The sequence below is a fragment of the Lynx rufus genome, unplaced genomic scaffold (assembly GCF_022079265.1).
Source record: "Lynx rufus isolate CCGP_SWC_20201006 ecotype Redwood Valley unplaced genomic scaffold, mLynRuf1.p SCAF_7, whole genome shotgun sequence".
In the NCBI taxonomy this organism is placed as follows: Eukaryota; Metazoa; Chordata; class Mammalia; order Carnivora; family Felidae; genus Lynx; species Lynx rufus.
This window is the reverse complement of record NW_025814889.1, coordinates 97,363,583-97,390,913: the sequence shown is the minus strand read 5'-3', so window position 1 is coordinate 97,390,913 and position 27,331 is coordinate 97,363,583.

The window sequence follows — 27,331 nt, the reverse complement described above, 5'->3', positions numbered from 1 at the left end:
CAGTCACATTTTAGGATTATTTGTTCTAGTTATGTGAAAAATTCCATTGGTATTTTGATAGAAATTGCAGCAAATCTGTAGATTGCTTTGGATTGTATGGAAATTTTAACAATATTAAACCTTCCAAGCCATGAGCATTATGTATCCTTCCATTTGTTTGTGTCACCCTCAGTTTTGTTCAGCAATATTTTATAATTTTCAGAGTACAAGTCTTTTACTTCCTTGATTAAATTTATCCCTGGGCATTGTATTCCTTTTGGTGCTATTGTAGTTGTGTTTTTTTTTTTTAATTTCTCTTTTTGCTACTTTTTTGGTTGATGTATGAAAAAGATTTCTGTATATTAATTTCATATCATGCAACTTTACTGAGTTCATTTATTAGTTCTAATAATTTTTGGTGGAGTCTTCAGGGTTTTCTGCATATAGGGCTATGTCATCTGCAAATAATGATAGTTGTAGTTCTTCCTTACCAATTTAGATGCCTTTTATTTCTTTTTCTTTTCTGATTGCTATGTCTAGAACTTCCAGTACTATGTTGAATAAAAGTGATAAGAATGGACATCCTTGTCATGTTCCTGATCTTAGAAGAAAAGCTCTCAGCTTTCACCATTGATACAAGCCCACAGATGTTAGCTGTGGGCTTGTCGTATATGGCCTTTATTATGTTGAGATGTGTTCCTTCTAAACCCACTTTTTGGGAGTTTTTTTTTTTTTATCATGAATAGATGTTGAATTTTGTCACATGCCTTTTCTGCATCTACTGAGATGACCATATGAGTTTTAGCTTTCATTTTGTTAATGTGGTGCATCATGTTAATTGATTTGCAGATACTGAAACATCATTGCATCCCTGGAATAAGTCCCACCTGACTGTGGTGAATGATCATTTTAATGTATTGTTGAATTTGGTTTGCTAATATTTTGTCAAAGATTTTTGCACCTATGTTCAGCAGGGATATTGGCCTACAGTTTTATTTTTTGTAGTGTCTTTGTCTGGTTTGAGTATCAGGGTAAGGCTGGCCTTTTAGAATGAATTTGGAAGACTTTCTTCCTCTTCTATTCTTTGGAACAGTTTGAGAAAAGTAGGTGTTAACTCTTCAAATGTTTGAAATGTTTGGTAGAATTCATCTGCGAAGCCATCTGATCCTGGACTTTTGTTTGTTGTTTTTTTTTTTTTTTTTTTGATTATTGATTCAATTTTGTTGATAGTAATTGGTCTGTTCAAATTTTATATTTCTTTCTGATTCATTTTTGGAATGTTGTATATTTCTATAAATTCATCCATTTCTTCTAAGTTGTCTAATTTGTTGGCACGTAATTTTTTGTACTAGTGTCTCATAATCCTCTGCATTTCTGTAGTGTTGGTTGTTACTTCTCTTTCATTTCTGATATTATTTATTTGAGCCCTCTTTTTTGTCTTGATGAGTCTGGCTAAAGTTTTATCATTTTGTTTATCTTTTCAAAGATTGAGCCCGGTTTTATTGTTTTTTTTTCCTATTATCTTTTTTAGTCTCTATTTATTTATTTATTTATTTCTGCTCTGGTCTTTGTACTTCCTTATTTTACTGACTCTAGGCTTTATTTGTTTTTCCTTTTCTAGTTCCTCAAGGTATAAGTTTAGATTGTTTATTTGAGATTTTTCTTGTTTCATGAGGTAGACCTGCATTGCAATAAACTTCCCTCTTAGAACTCCTTTTGCTGAATCCCAAAGATTTTTAACTATTGTGTTTCCATTTTTATCTGTTTGGAGGTATTTTTTAAAAATGGATATTTATTTATTTTGAGAGAAAGAGAGAGAGACTGTGGCGGCAGGGGGAAGAGAGATAAGAGAAAGAATCCCAAGCAAGCTCTGTGCTGTCAGCATGGAGCCCAATGCAGGGCTCAATCCCACAAACTGAAAGATTAGGACTTGCGTGAAAATCAAGAGTCAGATGCTCAACCAACTGAGCCACCCAGACACCCCTTTTCCCAGGCATTTTTAAAAAATTTACTCCTATGATTTCTTTGTTGACCCATTGGTTGTTTAGTAGCATGTTGGTTAGCTTCCACTTGTTTGTGTCTTTTCCAGATTTTTCTTATAATCTTTATCTAGTTTCATACTGTTGTGGTTAGAAGAGATGCTTGATATGATTTACATCTTCTTAAAAGTATTGAAACCTGTTTTGCAGCTTAACATGTAATCTGTCCTGGAGTGAACTCTAATTCTTAACAAAATACATAAATAAGTTTACATTTATGAGGAAATTTGTCTTATTGGAATATCTCTACCAATTTTGAATCCCACTTGCAAAATCCAAGTTAAAACAAGGGGAGGAGGGAAATAAAGTATGCCTTATTATAGAGAATTTTTTAAATTACTTATTCTTAATTTATATTCACCTGTATCCAAAGAAACTTGAAAAAGAATCCTTAACATAAACCAGAATTGAGAAATAAACTATTGAAAGTAAAGTAAAACTCTGCTTATGATTTTCAAGGGAACATTCTCTAAGACTCTGCATTGATTAATTTCCCATAATAACATTCTAATGGCAAAGTGAGGGATAAAACACCCAATAGCTGATGCATTAAAATGAGATGTTGAATCCTTTCTTTCTTCTCTCTGTCAGTCAAGGGTTCTTGGTGGAAAGCAGCAGCAAGAGACTCTGCATAACTTGAATAGAAAGAACAATTTACTGAAAGCCTTTCAGATAAATAAATGATAAGAATTAATAAAAAGGCTAATAGAAAACATAATACAAAATTTAGTGGATTTTTTTCTAGTTACAAGGAAATAAGATCATGTTGCCTCTTCGATATTAGTTTCAATTAAAACAAAGTAATCCTTCAGTTCCATGAAATTATAAAATAATAGCCTTCCCAGAGTCCAAGAGCTACAAGAAAAAAAACTGAAATAGGCTCAAACCCATGTAGGAACCAAGAAGAACTGGACAAGAGTAATCCCACTATTTTCTTACAATGAGAACAGATTATTGAGGGTGACCATCCTGAATATGTTATCCTGGGATAGTTGGCACTGCTGTTTTAGGGCTAGGATTCTTGGCTATCTCTGTATTTTCTATGATTTTACATGGGAAAATCTCATTGGTTTAATCTAAATCATGATGACTTATGGTTTAATAATAGAAGGTGGATCTCTGCCTCTTTCCTAGATTCACAGAACACCCCCCCAAAACAAACAAACAAACAAACAAACAAACAAACAAACAAAAAACAGAAATAGGTTCAGATGCTGACTTTGCTATCCTTGCAACATGAGGAATCCAGCAGCTAATTATATGCCTGGTCATAAACCTCACTCCCAAAGCCCCACTCCCCTAGCACTTTGTATATCAAGTTCTTTACTTAACAATTTGTCTTTCAAAAGGAATTGAATAGAATTGAATAGAATTCAAAAGGAATTGAAAGAATAACTTACTGAGGGACAGAAAATTTACTGTTTATGAAAAAAAAGCTTTGTAGTCAGACCAGCTATGATTTCCTATTGTAGCTTTTCCATTATCAGATGGGACACTTGGGCAAGTTATTTAATCTGTCAAAAACTTGGTTTTATTTTCTGTAAAATTGGTAGTGAAACAGGCTTTATCCCAATGGGTAGAATCATCATGGGTAGAATCACATAGTCATTCTCAAGGCACAGTCAATATTTGGAAAAAAATGTAGATATTATTATTGCTGCCAGTTGTAATAATGCTGTGGAATTAAGAAAACTGAAATAAAAATAAATTTGTAAGATTTTTCCTGAGTGGAGCACCCCACTGGCTTGGTAGAGCATGTTACCCTTGAGCTCAGGGTTGTAAGTTCGAGCCCCACGTTGGGTAGAGAAATTACTTAAAAATAAAAATCTTAAAAAAAAAAAAGATTATTGCTGAGAACTGTAAAAGGTTGGTTTTCATTTTATCAGTGGTTCCTCTTTGTTAAGTCACTTCTCTGTTTCCTTAAATTTCCAATGGACACCTATGCTCTGAGTAGAACAATTGTAGGAGCCAAGTGGCACCTTCAAAATGGACAAGTTTGCCTATCTTAATAGTTTCTCAGATGCTGACTAGATTTATTTGGATAATCTGAAAACCAGAGATACAGTCACAAATTTTCATTGCATCTGATGCCAATCACCGAGGAACAGTGTAGGTTGTAAAAATTTAAATGACCAAAGATCACCCTATATTCTGCCCAATATGAATGCTTCCTTCTTGCCCTTTCTCCTATAAGTCAAATCAACTCTTCAATTTAGTATAAATATTTGTAACCTTTCATTACAAGTTCTTTATCCTGACTCAGAACAGAGCTGATGACTCCTTCTCTATGTGCTATCATTAAAAATTTTAGATGTTAAAAATTCTCTTTAAAATATTTGAACTCCCTAATCCTATCTGTGGAAAATAACAGATACTCATTAAATGCTGAACAATTAAGTAAGTAAGTAAGTAATTCTATACAGTAAACTTCAGGCACAAAGTTAAGATTTTTTTAAGTTTAATGTTAAAATGAAATTATTGTATCGACATTTGTAAAAATAAAAAATTCTTTTGAAAATTAGAGTGAACATTGAATTTGTTCCCTTTCCTGCTTTTATACTAAAGAGACTACTGAAAACAAAATCACCATTAATCATCTCATTGAATTTAATTGAAATAATGTAAATGAAACTGCTTTGTAAACTGTTATGGTATATACAAATAAGGTATTATTACTAGCCATCTGTTCTACCATATGATGTTACAGTTTTGATTATGCAAATAAAATTTTACTGTAGAAAAATTTTAAATAGTAGAATCTTTTAAAAAGAAAGTGTAAAATGGTTTATGTTTGGTTGAATAAGTAATTATCTATTCATTTTATTAAACTTAACTTAAACTTTGGATCTTAAACTTTAGTATTTTAAAAGTCAAAAAGCAAAAATGCATGGCATATTAAGATGTTATAACCCCATATGAGATAAAATAAGGCATTGAAATTTCTCTTTCCTAAATAAGAAATTTCTAGACTTGCATAGGTTAAGTTCCAGCCACAGGAAGTACATTGATATATGTACTGATCAATCCATTACTTCATCAAAAAGATGAAATTAAAGGACTGAAGTCTATGCATTCACTATTATTTGTATGCATGCTTTTAGAGATTTCAATAGAAACTCACCTCTTCCTTTCTTTAAAGCTAATCTCAAATAACTCTCTTGTGATTAACCTCCATCTTCATCCAAAGCATTACTAATAGAATACAAATGAGATTTACCTTCAATTTCCGTAATAATCACGTCAATTTGCATAAAATTTACATAATAACAATCATAATTAAGTAGCATTATAGTAATTGTTATAAAAACAACCATCATAAATAGCCTACACCATATAAGTGTGAGGGAGATAGGAGCTTTAAGCTATATCCATATTTATTTTATTGTCTCATTTTACGGGAAATGTATTCATGCCACTAATCTCTTATAATATTTGTGTTTAACTTCAATACAGAGCTGTAGGGGTATATTACTTTTTTTTCTTTGAGAATAATATGATGTATTCTGATTATCTGGAAACCTGGAAAGAATTCACTAATTTTCCATTTGTGGCTGATACCTACAAATTCTGGGTGAAGGAATTAAACAATCACCTTTTTTGTTAAAGCACCATTGTACTGTTATTATTTAGGTTTTCCTCTTCTTTTTACTTCTTTCAATTCTTCCATTATTACTTTGCTTTGGTTTTGCCTTTATCTTTTCACCTCACTGCTTCTTCCAGAGTTTTTCCACTTGGACACTTTTATTCCATTTTTTTTTCCTCCTCCAGCATGGTAACATTTCTTATTGGATATGTCAATATGGATATAATGAACAGAGAGCTTGGCATGTTGTGACAGGAGTCTTTCCTTACACAGAAGATACATTAATCAGGACTAGTGTCAAAGAAAATATGTACTGGATAAAGTTAAATAGACAAGGGAGACTATATTTAAGACAACTACAATAGGGAAAAGAAATTGAAATTAACTTTACTGAAACAAAAAGCAGGAGAGTTTTTAAACATTGGCTGAGCTAGGTAGAAAAATATCGAAGGATGTTAGGAAGAGGGTGGTCAGTGTGATTAAGTCATCTGTGTTTGTTAATTGGTATTTATCAACATTAGGGTCCTACCCTCTCACAGAAATTGGGAGTGTCATCTTTCTTGATTATATCTAAAAGGAATGGCTCCCGAGTCCTTAAGAAAGACATCCCTTGGTTGTAAAATCTGTAAAAAGCTGGGAAGGTATTTTAAAGGGGTAAAGCTCAAACTGAGGGGAATTTTAAGGCTCTCTTGGTTCATTAGGTTTTGACTACAAATATAGAAAAGTCCAAAATAACTATGGCTACATAAAAGTATGGAAATTTACAGTTCAAAAAAAATGTGAATTCTGCCCTAAAAATCCTTCAGAATTCAGATTTCTCCCAGATTACCATTCCCCTATTCCTGAGGGGTGCCCATTTTCTTTATAGTACAGCAACATTCCCATTTACATTTTAGGTACCAAAATGGAGAAATGGAACAGTTATGAAAGCACATGCCTTATGTCTGCTGCCTCTTGAGGGAAGTTTCTAGAAGCTGCCATGGGATATATGTTTTTACATTCTTTTGGTCAGACAGTCCAACATTTTGAACAGTCCAGAATTTTGGACATTCAAATAACTGCCCACACTTTTCTTCCCACATATACAACACACTCATTCTGTCCTCAAGCAATTCAATCCAATGGTCCATCCAATTACTGCATATAGTTCAAACTTTAGGAATTCTGGTGGCATTTTTTCTATCATGTCAGGGTAGATGACATGTAGCTTCTCATGGTACATTAACTTCTATACTACAAGACAAGATGCCTGTGTCTATCCTAGGATAAAATGGCAGAGTGAGAACAGGATAACATCAGTAAAAACTCATTTAGGAAAGAAAATAAAGGGAAATAGTCAGAAATCCATTGACATTATAAAACTCTCCTAAGTAGGCATTATAAAGCCTCTATTCTCTGATAGTTCAGTAACATCTTTGATTTTTTTTTTTTTCTTGATCTGGTAGCACCTGATTCTGATCTGTAGAAGGAAATATATGGTCTGTTGTTCTCCCTGACCACAATGATGACTGTCATTGGAGTCTTTGTTAGGGATTCAAACTTTCACAGGCTACCTCTTGCCAGTTTAGTCTTCAGGACCTATGCGTTGCTTAGTTGAAAAATCACAGACTCGATTGATTTCTTTGACAATATGACTCTCTCAGAATCTTAGTTAGCTTATACTTAATTTCGTATGTAAGTAACCACAGTTACAAATCCAATCTAGACATAGACTTTAAACTTAAACTTTGGTCCTTTCTACTGTCCTCTGTGTTTTCTTCATGCAGCTGTTTCAATATAATGATGGCTAAGTTAAAGCCATCTATGTCAACGGTCCTCAGTGTGAAAATAACACATTTGATATCGTCTTTGTCAGTTGGCTATTAACCTTCATACGGCAAGGCCCTTGACTTATCTTTTGCTAAGGCTTTCATTTGGAGGTACTTTGAAATTGGAAAGTGTCCAAGTCACCAAAATCTTTACCAACCTGGATTGCTTGTCACAGGCAGAGCATGCTATCTTTAGTAGAACTATGTCTCCTTAGATTTCTACTTGCATATGTGTTCATCTCACTTTGTAAGTATTTTGGGAAATTAGCAAAACTAGTCAAAACCCACCAAATTTAAATTTTTTTCTATTAGTTCTCCTAACACTATAGTTTTATCAACCCACAGCCTCCTTAGAAAATTCAGGAGACAGTATCACAAAATGTATTGCAAAAAAAAGAATGAAGTTGGTTTTCAAGCTTGCAGTATCTGAGTTGTTGCCACATGAATAATTCAGTCAAGCCAGTGAGAAAGGTTCAGATTTCACCAATCTAAACATCTCATTGCTAGTACCAAATTCTTTATTCCTTAGCATTATTTCTAGCAGCTAGTAATATAAAAACCTGGAGTTAAAGCAGCTTTAAATAAGAGAGAAATTTATTTTTCACCTGTATAAATATCAGAAACTTTATAGTTTAGCAGTAGAAAAGTGGTTTAGGGACTCCAGATACTTCCAGCTCACCTTCTGTCATCTCTAATGCATATTTTCCAAGGCAGCATGTGCATTCTAGAAAACAAGATGGAAAAAGAGAGAAAGAAGAGATTGTAAATGCTTTGTTCTAGATGTCTCTTAAGGAAATTCTTGGAAACTGCTACAGATCACATATGTTTGCATCCTATTTGGACAGAACTTAGTCATCTATCTTTAAAATGCTTGGGTGATAAGATCTTTTTTTTTGTATATATGCCTGGCTAAACATGTTATCATTTTAGAAAAAAAGGAGAGAAAAATATCGGGGGACATGAGCAGTTTCTGACACAGGGTGATGCAGCCAGTCCTACGTTACAACTTCATTAACAATTTAGGCATCTTGTGCAAATCTATTCATTCATTCTTTCTTTCATTTAACAAATACTTTTAAAATACAATTTGTAAACAGCCGTACCCACCAAGGTTTTGAGCAATCCAGTGAGGTAAGTAAGCAGACTTGATAACAGGTAATTTTAGAGTTGACAAAACAGAGGCACTGACAGGTTAAGTGACATCCTGAATGTCACAGCTCTATAGTTTGTGAAGCCTAGAATCCCTCACTCCGTTCTTGCTGCTTACCAATCAATTCTCCACACAGCAGCCAGAGTGAGTTTATAAAAATCCATTTGATTATGTGATTACCTTACTTAAATTATTTTGATATCCTTCTATTACCCTTGGAAGAAAGTCCAAATTCTTTTACGTGGATTATAAGGCCTTTTCAAATTCTGTGCTTTTCTTATTTATCCAGGAACTATAGCCTACTGTCTCTCACTTGATCCCAAATCTATGCTCATTATACTCAAGTCGTTCAGTATAATAAGTATAGTAAGAGAAGCTTCTCTTATTTCCAAGGCATCTTACAAGATGTTCAATCTATGAGATCTATTTCCCTTCTTCATCTGACCCTCACAATCCCTTTGTCTAAGTCTATGCCTACTGTTTTTTCTCATTTTTTTCTAAATTGAGCTATAACAAGTATACAATAAAGAACATAAACTTTACTAATATTAGTGTACAGTTTGCTAAATTTTTACGTGTATGAATATCTGCACTACCACCAGCCGGGTCAAACTATAAAAGATTTCTCATATTCCAAAAGCATTCCCGCTCCTTTCTGGTCAATAGCTACCACCCACAAAGAAATAATTTTGTGACTTTCAGTCACCGTCAGAGACTCATAATTTTATGGGGTGTCTCTTGGATAGGCTAAATTGCATTCTCCCAAATTCAGTTTTTAGTATATTTCCAGATAAGGTGGAAGAGAGATAAGTGAGACAGGACAAAAGGGATATGGCAGCCATTTTGTAGCATACACACACCTTCTCCCAGTTATTTACTTAAATGCTAATATAAGTATCACTGTGAAGGAAATTTATAGATATAATTAAAGTCCCTAACTAGTTGGCTTTATGTTACCCTGTGTCATTCTGACTTAATCAGCCAGAAGTTCTTTAAAAGAGAACTTAGGACTTCCCTCAAGGGAGAGAGAAACTTCTGCTTGTAGAAAATAGACGAACTTTGGGGCGCCTGGGTGGCGCAGTCGGTTAAGCGTCCGACTTCAGCCAGGTCGCGATCTCGCGGTCTGTGAGTTCGAGCCCCGCGTCGGGCTCTGGGCTGATGGCTCGGAGCCTGGAGCCTGTTTCCGATTCTGTGTCTCCCTCTCTCTCTGTCCCTCCCCCGCTCATGCTGCCTCTCTCAAAAATGAATAAACATTAAAAAGTGTTTTAAAAAAAAAAAAAAGAAAATAGACGAACTTCAAACCCTGTGCCTGGGCTTCCAGCTTGAAATTTCCCCATGACTGTATGGCCGATGAAGTTGCATAGCTATAGCCCCTACAATTGCATAAACCAATTATATACAGGTAGAGTCTCCTGTGTTTGAATCACACAAAACCAGTAAAAATTCTTTTGCCTGTCCTTGAACTTCATATAAGCAGGTCACACAGTATGTACTAAAGAAACAAGTGCTTCCAGCCTCTGTTTCTAAACATATCTTTGAAATTCATCCATGCTTAGTATATCAGTGGCTGAGTTACATTCCACTGTATGAATTTAACACAATAATTAAGCTTACTTATGTGTTTTCCTTTTGCTGGAAATTTGTTTTTTCCCCCAATTTTTTTATATTATGAATAAAACTGCTGTACATGTCATTAAACATTTTATTAAACAGATGCCCATCTATGTTGAGTATTCATTATATACTTAGGAAAAGAATTGCTAGGTCATGGTATAGAAATATGTTTAACTTTGTAGGTACTGCTGAACAGATTTCCAAAGTAGCTATTCACATTCTACTACTACCAGCAATGTTTATGATTTCCATTTCCATTTCCAGGTGATCTGACCACACCTTTCCCAACATGCATGCATTCCCACCCTTACACACATGCATGCAAGTAGGGGAAGGGCAGAGGGAAAGGGAGAGAATCACAAGCATGTTCCATGCTTACAACCCTGGGATCCTGGCCTGAGTCAAAATCAAGAGTCAGACACTCAACTGACTGAGCCACCCAGGCACCCCTAGTTTTTCTTATTGATGTGAAGCAGCAATATTTGTATTTCCAATACAAGTCTTTTGTTGGATATTGTTTTTTGAAGATGCTTTCCCCATCTACAGTTTGCCTTTTTTATTCCCTTAATGGTATATTTGATAAATATATATTTTTATTTTAGTAAAGTCCAATTTGCTGATTGTCTTCTTTTATATTTGATGCCTTTTATTTCATGTTCAAGAAATCATTCCCTACCACGAAACTACAAAGATATTCCTCTCAGCTTTCTTCCAGAAGCTTTATTATTTTACCAATCACATTTAGGCTTATGATCTAAAATTATATTTTATTTTTTGGTTAGGATGAGTAGCAAGAAACAAAGGTCATCATTTTTTTCCTATATAGACGCTTAATGAAAGCAATACCATTTATGGAAAAAGACCAGTGTGGTAGCACCCTTATTGAAAAACGAATGACAACATATTTGTAGGCTTATATCTGAACTCTTTTTTTCCTCTGTTATATTTGTCTGTTTTTCTGTCCTCATAACATTTACACAGTATCTTAAGTAATGTAGCTTTGCAACATATTTTGAAATCTGATAGTAATAGTAACAAATACCAATCAATAGTCATTTTTTAGGGTTTCAGAAACCCCACTTTTAAGATCACTTGAGCATATTACTATTACATATATCTCACTTTGTAATGCTTTTAAGAGTACAGAAAATATATTTTATTTCAAAGAGAAATTATAAAAAAAACACTTAAATCAAAAATTGTCTCCTAACTATATAATCTAGGTAATTTTCCTCAATCATTTTATAATTAAATTTAATCATCTATAAAATGTGGACATCAATAGTCCCTACCTCATAATTTTGTTGCAAGGATTAATTGAAATAACATATGTAAATCATTTAGAAAAGTTGCACATTTTCAGTATTCAATTAAGATTAATTATAATTATTACTATTTATAAGCTGTGATAGTTTAAAGAATACATCAGTGCACTAATAAACCAATCAAGCAGTTAAACAAAACAGAGAAATGAGACAAAACTTGTGTGAATGGCAATTAAGTATGTGATATTATTTCAAGTCAGGAGGTTATTCAAATAAATGTCAAATGTTAGTCAAATGTCATTTATTTAAATAAATGACATTAAGTCCGTGAGCTGTCAGTTTAGGGAAAGTTTTTAAGTTAAATCACATCTTAAAACTTGTCTGGGGCGCCTGGGTGGCGCAGTCGGTTAAGCGTCCGACTTCAGCCAGGTCACGATCTCGCGGTCCGTGAGTTCGAGCCCCGCGTTGGGCTCTGGGCTGATGGCTCAGAGCCTGGAGCCTGTTTCCGATTCTGTGTCTCCCTCTCTCTCTGCCCCTCCCCCGTTCATGCTCTGTCTCTCTCTGTCAAAAATAAATAAACGTTGAAAAAAAAAAACAACTTGTAACAATAGTAAATCTCAGCTGACATAAATTCCTACCTGTTAAAAATCAGAAAAGAAAATACAGGTAAGTAAGTTTATATTTTGGGTTATAAGAGAAATTCTAAAATAAATAGTTAAAATACCCCTGAGATATAAACATCAAATAAGCTCTGCTCATACTAAAAAAATACAGACTCTAATAATGTATTTTCGATTTGGATCATGGAAGGCTACATTAAAAAAAAAGTAAAAAAAATACATAAAAGAAAATATTGACAATTCTGAAGCCCTAATGAAGAGATGAGAAAATTTGAACTCTTATGCTCAGGTAGAGAAGTTTGGCATTACTTAGTAAAGGTAAGAGTGTGTGTGTCCTATTACATACCAATTCTGCTCACATATGTACAGAGAGACCTATACAAGGATGAAGATGTGATGAATGCTATAAAATTAAGGTGTCCATCATGTAATCAGAACACTTATCAGTAAAAGAAATCAGGCTTCTTTTACTTTCCTTCTCCATCATTCCTTACTTAACACATGGTTTTCTTCTTAGTGAACTTAAGATTGCCTTGAGTCGCTGATTGAATTTTAAGAAGTAAAACAGGAAAAAGAAGTGGCACTATAAAAGTTCCCTCTATGTTTCATTTCCATAATTGGCAACCCTCAGCTGCAAAGAAAGCTGAATCTAGGTTTTCATTTTGGAAAAAAAAAAGGGGGGGGTAAGAAAAACAACTTGTGGAATATTCTTCTTTTCCAGTTTTTAAATTTGTTTTGGAATAATTTTAGATTTACAGAGAAGTTGCAAAGATAGCCCAAGAAGATCCTTTAGGCCCTTCAACCAACTTGCAACAATGATAAAATCTTACATAATCATGGTAGAAATTAATAAATTGGTGCAAAAAGAAACTAAAGACTTTATTTGAATTTTTCCAGCTTTTCTATTATTGCCTTTTGTTGTTGTTGTTGCAGTTACAGGATCCAATCCAGAATACCTCACTCATCTAGTCATTTGGTCTCTATGGTCTTTTCTGATTTTGCAGTTTTTTAGTGCTTTCTTTTGTGTTTATCTTTCACGACCTTAATAACTTGAAAGAGTTCTGGTTACCTATTTTGTAGACTGTTCCCTTAATTTGGGTTTTTGTCATGATGATACTGGGACTGTGGATTTTGTGGGAAAATATCACAGTGAAGTGTTCTCTTATCACATTGTACGGCGGGTACATGATATCAGTGTAACATCACTGTTAATATTAATCTTTATCTGTTGGCTGAGGTACTCACTACCAGGTTTCTAGTGAAAGTTACTTTACCTTTTCAAACTATTCTTTGGAAGCAAGTAACTTGGACCTACCTACTTTCAAGTAAGGTGGGTTGGGGTTAAGTTTTACCTGTTCCTGGAGGACGTAATATCTCTCTATATAATTTAGACTTCCTCTGAAAGAAAATTTGCTTGTTTCCTTTCACTTGTCTATTTATTCAGTCATTTATTTTTACTGCTACAGACATATTTGTATTTGTTATTACTTTAGGTTATAATCCAATTCAGTGCTATTGATTTTCTTGCTCTAATTGTACCTGCTTTGGCCATGGAGAGCTCTTTCAGATTGCTTCCTCTCTCTGACATTCCCCTAGCTTTTTGTTTTTGAGTACTTCTTTATTTTCTGGCATACACATGCCCCAAATTCAGCTTATATTTTTCCCTGCTTCAACCCTAAAATTAGACACTCCTCCAAAGAAACTCTGATTCCTTGTACCGGATGATATTATTTAGATATCAATATCCGAGCACTTGCTATTGAGGTGTCATTGTTTCTAGGCCCTTTCAGCAGACAGCTAAGAAATATGTGTATGTATATTAACACATGAGTATGCACAAATTTATGTTTATTTATGTATCTATCTGCTCATATGTTAAAATAAACCTAAGTTTATACTGATATTATAGGATATTCTTAGAATAGAATAATATTCTGTAAAAGAAATCAGCAAGGACAAATTAAAAGCATAATGCTGAACTAAAAACACAATAGCACAATAGAGTATTTATATCTTATTTAACAAAATATATATTTATAATATATTAATTTATAACATTTACGATAGAGTATTTATAATTACAGTACAGAATATGTATAATTATACATATACATCTATATCTATAATTTCAGTATATGTCTACAAACTCTTTAAATTTTTTTTTAAGTTTATTTATTATTTTGAGAGAAAGAGAAAACCAGCAGGGGAGGGGCAGAGAGAGGAGGACAGAGTCTGAAGCAGGCACGGTGCGAACGGCAGAGAGACCAACATGAGGCTCCAACTCACAAAGCGTGAGCTCATGACCTAAGCCAAAGTCAGACGCTTAACCAACAGAGCCACCCACACACCCCTCCACAAACTCTTTAATACTCATCCCATAAAAAGACAGAGTTTAATTCCCCTCCCCTTAGATATGGGCTGAATGTAGAGGCTTGTCTCTAATGAATAGAATGCAAGAATGTAGTGGAAATGATACTATGGGGCTTCTTAAATAGGTTAGAAGAGGCATTGGAGCTTCTAGCAGGCTCTCTCTCTTGGAATGATCACCTTTGAAATGGAGACGTTATACTGTGAGGAAACCTAGGCCTCATGTAGAGAATATATGTATGTGTTCTGGTTGACAGCACTAGCTAAATTCCCAGCTGACAGCTACCATCATCTGCGGGAAGCAAAACTTTACATGATTTCAGGCTTTGAGCTGTACCACCTGACGCTAAGGGGAGTAGGGATGAGCTAGCCCCACTTAGATCTGCCCAAGTTGTATAGTCAGAAGCAAAATAAATGCTGTGGTGGGGATATGACTTCTTGCTATATTATTCTATACATTTTGGTATTACTGAATTATATCCAAAGAAGAAAAATAGCTGATTTATCACCTGAAATTAAAAAATAATTTCAGAAAGAGAACAGTGTAGTGAAACAGGCAGAAGTTTGGAATTAGAAAACTTGGTTTTTGGTGTTGGAATGTTGTGAATGCTAAATGCGTAGCACCAACAATCATGTGAAATATAAACATTGGGGACCAAATAAGTATCAGAAAATATCTTGTTTTATTATAGGTAAAATGGGGTCACACAATTGAGTAGAGTCTTATATACCCATCCCTGATTCTGGGCCTCAGGACTCATGTCCCTGACTCGCACTGAAGCATTGGACAAAAAAAGATGGAACCAATTAAAAAGACCTGCTTGGATGGCTTACTACACGGAATTTCATAACCAACACTGTGTTTGATTTTTGATTCTGCCACTTACAGTTTTGTGACCTCACATGAGTTATTTAAAGTCTAAGCTCGAGTTTCACATTTAGAAAATGAGGCTATTTACATCCGCCTTGCAGGGTTTTATGAGGATTAGAGATAAGGTTCTTATTGTTTAGGACAGTGCCTGGCATGAACACAGACACCCAATAACAAGCAGCAGTTCTTAATACTGAAGATAATCCCTCTTGGAACAATTTCTAAGATATTTGAATCCTTGTCAATTCAGAAGGATACCTATTCATCTTTTGGATGATTATTTTAAACGGATCGTACAAGCATATATGTATTCAGAGTAAATGGGAATTATAATTATATAGATAGCATAGAAATTATGACTAATTTTTAAATAATACAGTTTCAGTAAGCTCCAGAAATATTATTTGTTATGATTTTAATACAAGATCTATTGCCCACTGTGATCTGTTTGACTTAAAATTATACATAACCCAATTAACGGGAAAAAATTTATAATGCTTGTTCAGAACAAACATGAAAATAGATCATTGCTTAGGAACATAAACGTTGTTGGAATAAGGCTGGAGTAAAAATAGGAGATGATGGCTTCTATGGACACATGTTAGGACAGTTTTAGGATGAGTGGCCTTACCAACCAAGGTAATCTGCCAAGTGATGAAATGAAATGGGAATTATTTCCTAACAAAAGGATATTCACTCAGTCTTCTTCTCAGACTTGGGCTAAAGGAAGGTTTCTGCTTTTTTTCTTTTTCTTTCTTTCTTTCTTTCTTTCTTTCTTTCTTTCTTTCTTTCTTGTAATAAGGAGAAAGCAAGTTTTAATGAAAAGATCATAAGATTTCTGATCACATAGAAACTTTTAAACCTGCTTCCATCACTTATTTCTCAATATTGATTTCCTCATGTATAAGCCCAGGAACAGAAATGCCTATCTTACAGTGTCATTTGGGGAATTAAATGAAATAATATATGTAAACATATATGACACAAAATTGCTGCTCAGTAAACACTTTACTTTGTCCATCAGTTTTAAGGAATGTCCTATTCATGCTCAGTTCAAGCTCAAAATAAGATGGAGTGTTAGTATCAGGAATAGATACAAAATCAGCAGGTATGCATTAATGCTAAGGTGACTGGACTATATAGAAGAATGATAACTTCTTTCATCTGAAAAATTCATATAACAGACAGTCAAATTCTCTCACCAAATTAGGAAGACATTTTTCAGGCACCTCCTGGGAATTTGGAGGGACATTTATGGAGAGCAAGGAGAATGCACCAGACTGGGAAATAGGAGATTGTAACAGTTAGCAATGCACAAAAGATAGCTGAGGACAGGCGGGTTACTGTGAGCAGACCACCTGGACATGGAAGTCACACCAGGTATTCAGGTCCCTACACACCCTCTCACTCTGATGGAAATCAGAGACAGTGGAACAAGTCGTGCAGTATAGCTGTGCCAACGACATGACATACAACATACATGTTACAGTGAAGAGATCCCTCACCTAGGAACTGTAAAAGTTTGCTGGGGAATGCTCAGTGAGAGAAACTATGGGGCTTGGCTTGATGATCATTAGTCTTTGAACTCATTTGCATGCTGAAAAGAAAATTGTTGCCAGCCCTGTGGCTTGTCCTCTGGAAAAAGGTTTGTGGGCTCCCAGATGGGAAATTTGAAAGTCTTGAAAATAACTGAATTTCAATGTAAAATTTTTATACTTCTTCATTTTAAACAAATGAGTGTGGAGGCTGTCTCTAACATGGGAGAAGAATTCATAGGAATGTAGAATGGTCTTATTATAATATGTGAGGAAATTATAACTTTCTAAAAATGGTACAGGTATGGAACAAATAAGGGATAGGAAATCCTAAGAAACAAACAAACAAAAAAATCTAGAGTAGATTAAACATTCAGAATGAGTGTGCTATTCAACTTTGGAAAAACAGACCGGGAATATTATAGAACAAAGAAAGGAAAAACTAAAAAAAAAAAAACAAAAACAAAAACAAAAAAAACCCAGCAAACAAAAATCCCCAAACCCCAAGAGATTATCAGACTGAAAAGAAAAGAGCAGACAAAAAATGTGAACCAACAGGACCTTGCTTACTCATCAGCTGAATTAAATCAGCTATAATACATCTCTAATACAATATGCAGCTCGGCTCTGTGTCCTTCTGTTGTTGGTGATAAGAGCAATCATCCTATTTCCCATTGTTTCTTTAAAATACAAACAGAGCGAGGACTGGAACCAACATTACCAAAGAGACTGCCAAAATGTGCTGATAACAACTAGGATGTTTCATAGCTGTCACATTTAGGGCCCCATTATAAAAATAACCCAAAACAAACTAATAAACAACAACAGATTATGCCCACACTATGGAATTGTGAACTAACATTGTGAATATATAAAGCAATGCATAAAATATAGAATATTTTGCAGAAGTTCTAATATCTTCATTCTAGGTGCTTTGTAGGCCACCGATTAGTCCTTCAGAATACTCATTTTAAGCCAGTATCTTTCTTCCCCTCAAAATTAGCCTTTTAAAGTCAGTTAGAGACTGACAATTAGCCAGGGGTTAAAGTATGGAGATATTATGATATGCTTTGCCATTTTATTTCTAATTTTGGTCTGAAATAAAATAGCCAAGATATCTTCAATGGAGTAGGTATCATTTTGTTAAGCTAATGTGCTCCGATGTATGCCCCATCAGATGTGATTCTGAGGGAAAACAGTTGTAATCCACAAAAATGTTAGTTATACACTAGAAAAAACTTCTGAATGTATTCTGCAATCTAACCAAACTTGTCATAGTTTGAATAGATGTTGTCATGAAAAAAATCTGCTATGTTTTTAGGAGCTAGAGTGACATTTTTTAACTACATTTCATTCTTCTGGGAGACACTTCCTTCATTCTTTTCTTTTTCTCTGCATAGCCCTTTTTCTACCTGCCTACAGAGAGCTCAAAAATAAGGATTACTTGGCAGAACTAATTCTTATAAATTTACGTATTAGGTCTGGAAAATCTCAGTGACCCAAGGTCAATTGTTATTGGTATTTCTAAATATTAAATTTTTTCTTATCGCCTACCTTTTCTTTTCTACCAACTTCTCATTTTACATTTTTGCTTCTCTTTCTTTTATTCCTTCTTTTCTAACTATGCCTTTCTATGATAAAAACAATGACACCGATGGCCATTTCGTAGTCCCACTGATGGGACTCAGAGTTAGCAGGGTTATTGACCACTGTCCTATTTCCTAAGAAATGAGAAAGTGATGCTGAACTGAGTTAGCTTCACCTGAAAAGGCACACATTAACCCCTGGCCAGAGTGCTGGTAAGATAAAGCCTCCTGCTAAAAATAACTCCTTTTCCACTTTAGTGTCATTCATCATTTTTAATAAACCAGAGGAAACTCCTTCATCAATACCAGAGCCTCCAGTGCACTTTATGATATTATCATTTATGTAATTTTAACATATAACTACATGAATTCATTTTTACTTAGAACATAGTTTCTTAAAACAGGTAGATTTGTTTATTGGTTCTCTTGCTAGAAAACTTTATCATATGAAACAAAATACCCTGTTTCTTGTCTTTCTCCAACAGCTTACATGGAGCTATATTAAACTAGGTCTTTTTAGAGTCTTTCATACTCCACCTACTAACATCTGTCCAAACAGAAAAAAGGTACAAAAAATTTTTCAGAAATTCAGAATTTTTCTGAGTTCAGTGTTTCTTGGCAAAGGGAGTTCAGTATAAAGCATAGATTAAGGATTTAATTAAAGTCATCAAGAACGCACATTGTGGAGCTCTCCTCTACATTGGCTTCTAGACTCTGATTAAATCAGAAGCTTTGAAAGGGGTGGAATCTCTGATGCACTGGAAGTACCCAAGTTTTAAGGAAACTATTTTAGATAAAATGAGAACCCTTGCTGATTTTGATCCACTTTTAGAGACACATTCAAACTCTAAGCTTTTGCTATTCCAAAATAGGTTGTTAAATGATTTTCTTTTATTTTTTCCCTTTCTGCCTGAATGGACCCACATCTAAACACCCACATAGATTTGTGAGGGCATTTCTAGAAAAACAAAGATTAGTTATAAATTCCTTCACTCTTTTTCTTATGAAATATATTTTTATGTTTTTTTTTTTAATTCTAGGTTTATATATGTGGAGATTCTAATTGTTCAAACAAGTACTATACACAAACATCAATTAAATAAGTGAGGGTTCGGGATGCTAATTAAATACTACACATTTCTTCAGATACTTATACAGATTTCTGGGAAAATACACATTGGTTTGGATATTGCAATAAGAAATAAGAACATGCAGATCATGGGGAAAAGGTCATCATTCTGTTGAACTAAATTTATGTTATGTTCCATTTCTTTGCATCACTAACAATAGGTTTTTTTAGTCCAATGGTGATAACACTCCTGCTGTGACATATACTTCCCTGTATGAAGATAACAACAGGCAAATGACATTGGGATGGCTTAGAAGAAGATAAACATATACACATAAGTAACTCATAACAGAAACAGTGAAAAAACTTGCTGCAATTAGCAAGGTGATCATACACATCTTAGCTGTGATATAAATGTCACAAAAATCTATTAACATTAATTTTTCCTTTTCTTCCTGGCACTGTTGCTGTAGCTCAGCTAATAGGATGAACCATCAAAACTTTCAGAGACAAAGGAAGGAGGTCAGTAACAAATTCTTAAAATAGCAGTGTTACAATAGGCAACATACTATATTATATTAACCATTCACATTCATAACGAAAAAAAGATCATTTCATAATGACAAATCTCCAAGGTCCAATGATACATTAAAAGTGTTTTTATTTGCTATAATTATTATCAAGGTTAATGAGACTAACCTTCACCTCTTTTCTCAGGTAACATGAGTATGGAAAGCATTCTAGTAGATTTCCACATGTGTTGTTTATATTAAAATATCTTATTTTATTTGATGAAATTATATATTAGTCTATATAATTAAATAGAACAAAAAATAGAAATGTCTACGTCATTGGTAAATCAACTTATTTTTCCCTTGAAGAAAGTGTTACTGCATTTAGTTTTCTGTTTAATTTGTAGATTCAAGTGTTCGACATATCCTCTTGATACACCCCTACATATAAGAAACTCCACTCTTGGGGAAGTGCCAAAGGCTATTAATAGGTATAGACACAGCTCACAGAATTTCTGGGAGGGCTGAAGACATACTCTTGGATGGATTTCCAAAATGACTTTTAATTCCACAGTGGCACAGAGCCCCTAGGGGGCTCACTGTCATGATCCATGCCAACAATTGGATGCCCCAAACATATTCTTTTTTTGCCTCATGACTCAGATCCAAACCAAAGTATTATATTAAGATATCTGACTTCCCAGATCTAAATCACATCTGGAACCCTAGCTACAAAGAATCTCTGCATTCTGCAAAACAAGGATTGGAATGGGTTTTGAGAGAACAGGTATTTTTTTTCATTTATTGTAAATGGAAACCAACATATTTATGAGTAGGGGCTAAGTAGACCAAGATTTAATCTCATGAAGGCAATTTTGTTTACCCATGGAGCACTATAACATACTATAAAAGAATTCCATTTTTATATGACTTCTAGCTAAAAAGGATGGATGTGTCAGAAATTCATCACCATTCTTTGGGGGAAAAATCCTAATATTGCTGATATTCCTGTTTACCCACACAGAATCAAAACAGTCATTTTCATTTATAAGGATGTGAAAATCACATCATGAGACAGAACATTAGATAATCTGAAATTAGTTGTAATTTTATTTATTTTGGGGTTAATTGAGGTATAAGTCATAAGTAAAACTGTAAGATATTTCAAGTGTTCAGCATGATGATTTTATATACATGCATATTGTGAAAGGATTTTCCCCATCTAGTTAATTAACCCATCTATCACCTCACATATTTACCTTTCATCTTCTTTTTTTAGTGAGAACATTTAAGTTCTGTCTTAACAAATCTTAATTACATAATACAGTGTTTTTAACGATAGTTACCATGTTATATTAAATTATCAAACTTTATCTTATAACGGAAAGTTTGTGTGTTTACCAACCTATCCCTTTTTCTTCAAACCCTAGCTCTTAGCAACCACATATCTACTCTGTTTCTATGAATTCAACTTTTTTTTCTTTCTTGTCTTTTTTTTTTTTTTTTTAAGATTCCATCTATAAGTGATGCCATGCAGGATTTGTCTTTTTCCGTCTAACTTATCTCACTTAGCATAATGCCCTCCAGGTTCATCCATGTTGTCACGTGAGGAGGGAAGAAGGGTAGATACATTTTGCCTTTACTCATACGTGGATGGAATGGCCCTTTTAGTTCTTTTCATGAGAGGCTCTCTTAGACTTTACCTCCAGCCTACCCAATATATTTCCACAGCCTCCAGTTTCAAAATTAAAGCTTATGAACAGTAGGGTCTGGCAGAAAACTTGGAATCAAAAGAGATCTCTGACATTCATGTGTGTATGTATGTATATCTATATCTATCTATCTATATACATTCAAGCTTCCTATTTTCACAGTGTTTTAGATCTCGGTAGTTAATTTCTCTTCAATTCAGTGATATTTGTTAACAATGTACTTTAGTTGTTTTCAGAGAGGTTTATTTTTCTATCTTCTATACCATACTGCCAGAAATGTAATCCCAAGTGCAGAAATCTCCTAATTTTTCTATCAAAATATTTAGATCTTTCTTTTTCAGGTATGTTTATCCTGGACAAAAGGCTTTATCGATACATTAGAGCCACTGAAACTCTGTCATACAAAAAAATAAAAATAAAAAAAACAGATTTGTTTTGTGAAACTTGAAAAACAAAGTAAAAATGCTTTTCTCATAGGCTAAAAAAATGAAGATCCCATGCACAACGTCCATGATATTTCTGTTTTCTATGATATGAACAGTTGGAAGTGATATAGAATTTAAGGTCAAATCAGCCTGAGGAAAAACATTTGAAAAAATAACTCCTCTTCAGGTTCCAAATGTCTGAAATATTTTCCATCTTTAATTATTTAAGTTTATAAATCAGGTATTGCTTATCTAATATTCTCAAATAATGTAATATATTTTCTAAACATAACTTGAATCTATTTAATATTGAATTTATTCTAAAAAGCCAAGACATAGAGTGATTTCATTATTTTTGCTATATTTTCCCAAATGCTTACATGTTTTCACAATTTAAATATTTCCTATTTGGGGTTTTGTTCTTCTAACATATGTCAGAAAAAAATCAGGATCACAAATTTAAAATAAAAATACTTCAATTCCATCATGTTAATATTGAGTTTAGAGTCTGAATACAAGGAGGAATCAGTATTCAGCTTTAATAATAGAGTGTTATAAATGAAACCACAAATTATGTCAAGTTAGGAGCAAAAATAAAGATACAGGATCAAAATATAGCCCAAATTGACACATTTGCTCTTTAATAACCTTGTTGTGTAATTTGCACAGTAATTACTTATGAAATTGTCACTTTCTGTAGAATTCAGATACCATTTGTTTCTCCTAGACTTTTGTTTGTTTGCTTGTTTATGTTTTTTGTTTTTATGTTTCAGGAAAACCCATTTCATGCTTCTTGCCATAATGTGTTCCTAGAAACCATGTCGTAAAATAAAAGTATTATAATTGGGTATTGTGTTCCCAACCTAGAATTCAGCATTGAGTAAATCTTAGCCTGAACAAACATGTCATAGAGGCAAAGACATAAAAACCCATACAAGTCAATAATCACATAAATAATCAAAATGATGCTAGAGCATCATTAAAAATAAATCATCATATAAAATAAATATCCATGTGCTATGTACATTATTTGGGTGGAGAAAACCTACAGCAGTATAACAGATAACTATTTTATCAGAAATTTGACCTAAAACTATTCACTTAGCTAGAAAAGGCATCAAACATTTCATTAAGGGTGATTTTGCTTTATCTTCTTAGAATTTAGAAGGCTATGCAGGGGGAGATGATCCTGGTACTTGAAAGTTTATAAGGATCTCTTAGTCATACTCTGTTTTGTTTCCTATTAAATTTGGCATAAACTTTTGAAAGTCATTATGTTGACCTGGTAGGTACGCTTTAAGTACTATATTTACTGCTTATAGTTTCATTTCTCCCACTGAAAAGTATTTAAAATGTGAGGTGCTTTTACCCATCTTCAGCAAGAAGGAAACAGTTTTGTCCATCATCTTTAGAATTCATTTTGTCTCCTGAGAATTCACAACTGATTCAAATGTTTATTTCCCTTCTTTCCTTCATAGGTTTCAACTTTCCCACTCCAACTTACCTCTCTGTGTCTTTATTTTTTTTAATGTTTATTTATTTTGAGAGAGAGAGAGAGAGAAAGTAAGCACATGCATGCAGGGGAGGGACAGAGAGAGATTGGGAGAGAGAGGGAGAATGAGAATCTCAAGCAGTCCCTGCACCGCCAGCACAGAGCTCAATGCAGGACTCCATCCCACAAACCCAGAGATCATGACCTGAGCTGAAATCAAGAGTCAGATGTGCTTAACTGACTGAACCACCCAGGCGCCCCATTGGTGGCTTTAAATAAACTAAGGAAAAGAAAAAAAAAAAAAGAAAGAAAGGTTAAAATGTTGTTGTTGTTGTTCTTTTAATGCCCTTCTGGGTGTGGATTGGTGACTTAGTCATGTTGAATACTGTAGATGTGAAGATTATATCTTAATAAGAGATATCATTTATTCAAAACCTTCTATGGATCAGGAACTATACTAACACTGTGTGTAACTTTATCTCCAATCCTTGCACTCTGGCATTTGCAACAAAATTTTATTATTTCGACTTGACAGATGAAGAAATTAGGTACAGAGAATTTAAGTAATTCTCCCAAGATCACAAATACAGTGAATGGAATGCTGGGATTTGAAGTCTCTTAAAACCCATGTTCTTAAACATTAAAGTATAACTGGCATACAGTGTTATACTAATTTCAAGTGTACAACATAGTGATATCACAATTTTATACATTACTCAATGTTCACCACGATAAATGTAATTATCATCTGTTACCATACAGTTATTATAATATTGTTATTATGATAACAATTATTATATTGTTATAATAATGATAATATTGCTATTATAATATTGTTATTATAATATTATTGACTATATTCCCTATACTATACTTTTCATTGCCATGGCTTATTTATTTTATAATTGGAAGTATATCCTTCTTGATCCTCTTACCATTTTGTCCATCTCCCCACCTCTTCTACCTTCTGGCAACCACCAGTTTGTTGTCTGCATTTATGAGTCTGTTTCTGGTTTTTTGTTTGTTTGTTTTGTGTTTTAAATTCCACATGTAAGCAAAATCATATGGTATTTATCTTTTTTCTGTCTGACTTTATTTCATTTAGCCTGATACCCTCTAGGTCCATCCATGTTGTTGCAAATGGCAAGATCTCATTCTTTTTTATGACTGAGTAATATCCCATTTTTATGACTTAGTAATATACTATAAAAAGTAATATCTTTTTTATGGCTGAGTAATATCCCATCCCATTTAGATGAAGGGATAAAGAAGATGTTACACTCATCTTTATCCCTTCATCTATGGACAGACACCTAGGTTGCTTCCATACCTTAGCTTCATAATGTTGCAATAAACATAGGGGGTATATATAACTTTTCAAATTAGTATTTTCATATTCTTAAGATAGATACCCAGCAGTGGAATGACTGGATTATGTGGTATTTCTATTTTTAATTTTTGAGAAACTTTCTTATTGTTTTCCAGTGGCTATGCCAATTTACATTTCCAGCAGCAGTGTATGAGGGTTTCCTTTCCTCTACATCCTAACCGACACTTGTAGTCTCTTGTCTTTTTGGTACTAGCCATTCTGTCTGGTGTAAGGTGATATCTCATTGTGGTTTTGATTTGCATTTCCCTAATGATTGGTGAAGTTGAGCATCTTTTCATATGTCTTTTGGACATCTGTATATCTTCTTTGGAAAAATATCTATTCACGCCCTCTGCCCATTGTTCAATTATATTTTTGAGGGGTGTTGACTTGTATGGGTACTATATGTATTGGATATTTTCCCCTTATTGGATATCACTTGCAAATATCTTCTCCCATTTAGTAGGTTGCCATTTCATTTTTGTTTGATGATTTCCTTCACTGTTAAAAAGCTTTTTAGTTTGATGTAGTACAATAGTTCATTTTTGCTTTTGTTTCCCTTGCCTGTGGAGACATATCCAGAAAAATGTTGCTTATGAGGCACTAATCCCTTTCCTGAGATCTCTATCCTCATGACCTAATCACCTCCCAAAGGCTCCATCTCCAAATACCATCACACTGGATATTAGACTCCTACATATGAATTTTTTAGGTAGACACCAACATTCAGTATATTCCAGTCAACTGTATGCATCCTAATTCTGTTTTTAGTATCAAGTCCCCCTAATATTCATATATATATATGAATAGCAATATGAATAGCAAACAACCTTGCAAAGGTGATTTCCACAGTCTGATTGTGTTATTGAAGACATTTTCAAAGAATAATCAAATAGATACGTTTGGCTTTAGCTACATTTAGAAAGTAATTTGATTTACTTTGCAAATAAACAGTACAAGGTGGGGGTGTACAATATGTATGATGCCAACCCCTCAGGTTCCCTTCATTTGCCAACCTACACATCTTAAGCAAATTCTAATGAGAATGTTTCCTGATGGGCATACATATACTGAATCGTAGACACCACTGGGATTTCCCTGCTGAACTACAGCCACTAGATAAGCTCCCACAAGTTAACCAGTCTCAGTTCAGAGATTTTGGAGTTTAGCATTGTGTACTTGAGTGCTTCCAAATCCATTCTGGATGTTCCATCCAGCGTTTGTATTCAATGATTCAACCAAAAAGTAAATTAAAAGCTGAAATAAACTCAATACATTTGTTGAGCTCTTTACTCCTAACCAAAGCAGTTGTAAAACTGTTTATCAGGCCATTAACTGAATTAGGCTTTATGCTAGTTTGTTTGTTTATAAGCTTGTTTGTTTCTAATTCTGCCAACTAGGCCAAGCAAGAATTAAATCTACATATTTCTCTGTGAAACAGGTACAAAAACAATGTATGCTATTTTTCTGAACCAAGCTTAAACCATACTGGTATTTTATTGAATCCAAATTCATGAGAGGAAATTAGGAGGGAAGTGCTACATTGGCTTCACAAATTGTGCTGCAGTGACTTGAAAATACTCTTGTGGTACTAAACATCAATACTGAATTTCAACAACTCATCCCTCTGGTGCTGTTATGTCTGACTTCCCTCTGATGGTATGCCAAAATCCTTTTTATTGGACTTCTTTCCTCACAATCAAGATAACCAAAGTAAATGCTCTTGTGCACACACTTACACACATATACATTACAGCCCTAGTTCCATTACTCAAAAAGAAAAAAAAAAGAAGGTAATTACTTGTCACCATCAGCTTAACTAGGTAAACATTTCTCAGTGTGGATTTCAAGATCTTTTATAATATGGCCTTACCTTATCTTTCCAGCATCATTGTCTAAATTTCCTCTCTAGAAATCCTAAGTGACTACAAAATAGAAATAATTCATTATGGCTAAAGCAACTAATAATTTTCTATCTCAGTGACTTTGTTAATGCTGTTGCTTTATCTATATTCCCTTTCTACTTTTATGGGAAGTTCTACTGTGAAGGCTTTGTTAATCCAAGTGTGAGCAGTGGACTAACAGCTCTTATCACGTGAAAGCTGTAGTTATAAATTCATCTCATGCCTGCCCCAGATCTACTGAATCAGAATCTGCATTTTAACAAGATCCCAAGTGATATATATGCACATTAAAATTTGAGTTATTTCAAATGATAATTTTTCTATGGCGTCTGACTGATATATTTTTTAAATTCTTCAGATTTTTGTTCTTTTTTTTAAATATGAAATTTACTCAGTGCTCATCCCAACAGGTACCCTCCTCAATGCCCATC